Here is a 3,341-nt window from a genome sequence, read left to right on the forward strand (position 1 = left end):
TCCAATCCAAAACCTTCATCAATTCCCGAAATGCACAGGCATGGGACATTCTGGACCTCCAAAGGTCCCAATACAGGGTTACAATCGTTTGGGGAACTAGGGTAACATTCAATCTAGCCACAAAAGGGTTCCATAAACCCTAATTCCATAAACACATCAACATAGCAGAGTATACTCGAATTCTTACCTGGATGATGTACTCTCTGTGTCCCCAATCCTCAGAACGTGACTCCCTTGCTGTTCCTTTAGCCAAGCCCTTTTTTCCTTGCACAACAACTCCTTCAAAATCACCAATGGCCTTTAACCTTGCTCCAGATGCACACAATCGATTTAGGGTTCCTCTCAGAAGGCTAAAATGAACAATGACGGCCAATAAGCCCTTTTATACGTCCCAAACCTGAACGGTTAGGGTTTTCGCTAAACAGCGCAGACTCGCCGAGTCCATATTTGGACTCGTCGAGTCCAGTCGCGAACCCGCGACCAGGTCTGCGGTCCTACTCGGCGAGTCTAGGCTCCAACTCGCCGAGTCCCCTCTTAAAACACCCCAAAAACATAATTTTAACAATACCTGAGGTTCCGGGCTGTTACACCTTGAGACATGGTACATAAGAGTTTACAGCCGTAAACTCATAGTTTACTGTTGTAAACTCCTCAAATGGTCCTTAGGATGTTCAAATCTCATTCAAATGCATTGAAACCAAGCCTAACATCACCCCTCATGAGTTATAAGGCTATTTAGCAACCAAGAACACCCCCACCATGAGTTTACGGCCTTAAACTCATGGGGAGTGGGACATTTAGACCGTAAACTCCTAAAGGAGTTTATTCTTGAAGAGTAAACTCCATATCCAAGCCATACTCATCCATAGATGTTACCTGGGTCACTCCAAACACTTGGATTGAAGTGTTTTCGCGTCTAGAAGTGTTTACTCTTATCTAATTAGTGGTTTGAAGTCTAATTAGATACATTTGTGTATCATTCCATATTACATCGGAACCTCGCGCGTTATCAAGCCCCGATCTGACACTTAGTATCCTAGACGACACGTTCCTCGACTGGTGAGTTCATACCCCTACAGTGTTTTTCAATGTTTTCAGGGGGAGAATACAAGCAAAAGTACAAGAATATCTTGTACTTAAACTATTTATTACATTTAAAATGTTTGATATTCACATGCTTTTAACATTGGAAAATAGTATTAACCAAACGTTAAACCCGTACAGTCAGTTTTCAAACTATTTGTGAAACTCTTTATAAACTGTTATGCTTTATATTTCACAAATGAATAGTTCCATATCATTATTGTTAAAAGCATCATATTGGTATGTTTGATTTGTCCTCGGTAACACTCCACAGAGATACGCGAGTGGAGGATTCACTGTTTGTAACATATTTTTTGTACTATTATTAGTAAATTTGTTATTCCTATAAATTGGAGACACGTCCTCGGAAACACTCCACAGAGATACGCGAGTGGAGGACCGCCCCCGTAACCAGAATCTCTTAGATAGGGAGCGTGACTTGAGTGTATAGATCTATACGGGACTGACTACCCCACACCTGGCGGCTAGCTACAGTCGAACCGAAAGGTTCAAGGGTGACGAAAGTCATAAAGTGATGTGGACTACTTATTGTCATATCTAGTCTATCGTATGGTTATGGAACTCGTAATTTGGATAACAAAGATTTACTTGTTAGTAATAATGGGTTAGTAACTAGTTTACTTTATACTTATTAGTTTTATATACATGATAAAACTAATACACGTCACATGGATAACCAAGTTTTCAGAATACATCTTTTACATTACATTTCAGTTCGGTAACCAACTTTTAGGAAAATATGGGATTTTCCTGGGATAACAGATGTTCATAACCAGATTTGTGTAACAAAATAGATAACCAAACTTTACATATAAGAAAATATGGGATTTTCTTGGATTCGTAACTTTTTCGGAAACCGAAAGGAAACTTGTTCATTTTTCAGAAAACAAAACCGCTTATGAACTCACCAGCTTTATGCTGATTTTCAAACTGCTTGTATTCTCAGGTCAGCATTAGACAGGTACCCAGCAATCCTTTTGGCGAAGTCGGAGTACGTAGAAGACACGTCTTTACTTTTGAACATATATACATATGTATAACACTTGTAACTTTTTACTTTCAAACAAATGTAAATTCTAATATGTAATGTAATGTTTGTTTACTTCGCTTACTATGTACATTGGTTGTGATACTTAACATGAAGTCACCTCCGCCCCGGAACGTTTCCGCTCTGGGTTTCGGGGTGTGACATATTGGTATCAGAGCCCTTGTTTATAGTGAACTAAGTATACCAAACCTTACATGGTATAAGACTATAAACACTAAGGGGCTAAGTGCTCTGAACTAAAAGTATACTTTAAAATATAAGTATTTTCAAAAAGTATATAAGTATACCTAACCGTCGAGATCCGTAACTACAAGAAGAACAAAACATAAGTAAATGGGTGTTGTACGCTGCGGTTAAACCTGGGCAGTTATGTAGTCGTGTCTAGGATTAATATAGCCTGGTCAACTATATTCATTCGAGACACGGCCAACATGCTTAGGAGTGATTGTGGTATGCGGCATGCCTAAAATTTACCCAATACCCAAACAACGAGCCGTCATCATAGCGAATCACGAATTAATATGGGAGTATTTCTAGAGCCAGCTTCGTTATAGAAATCCTCATTCCAACGTTGCTCCTCGATCATTCTTTTAGCGATAATTTATCTGCTTTGATAACTCATTCCTGCTTTATCGCTTAATAAAATTGAATATCTGTTATATCTCTTGATTCGATTCAGAGGACTTACCATCCTCTCTTTCCTGATCTTTATAGATCAAGATGCCTCCAAGAAAGAGACCCAACTCAAATCCTCCTCTGCCACCACCTCCTCCTCAATTTGATCTTGTGATGTTCCAGGCAGCTGTTACTACCGCAGTGGCAGCCGCCAGGCAGCTGTCACAACTACTATTATTAGAAACCCAATCCTATTGACCAAAGGTCTTAACACAAACACTTTTAAGATTTAAGACCTTGACATGAGATTCCACCACAACACATATACCAAGGTTATTGCTCCTAATAACATCAATAACCTACTTTTGCTTAACAGCTTTATTCAAACCCCTGACATTCCAAATCCCTATAGATATCATTGGGAAGAAGTAGAATTTATGGCATTTACCTCCTCAAATGCCTAAGAAATCCCATCTTTGCTTTTACTGTTCCCCTGAACCATCCTACTATTCCTCATTTTATTACTTGCATTCCCTATATTACCCTTCCTACCAACCTTAGAAAGATCCAACTT

The sequence above is a fragment of the Lactuca serriola genome, chromosome 9, assembly GCF_051521515.1.
Source record: "Lactuca serriola cultivar US96UC23 chromosome 9, Lser_US96UC23_V15, whole genome shotgun sequence".
NCBI classification, from domain to species: Eukaryota; Viridiplantae; Streptophyta; class Magnoliopsida; order Asterales; family Asteraceae; genus Lactuca; species Lactuca serriola.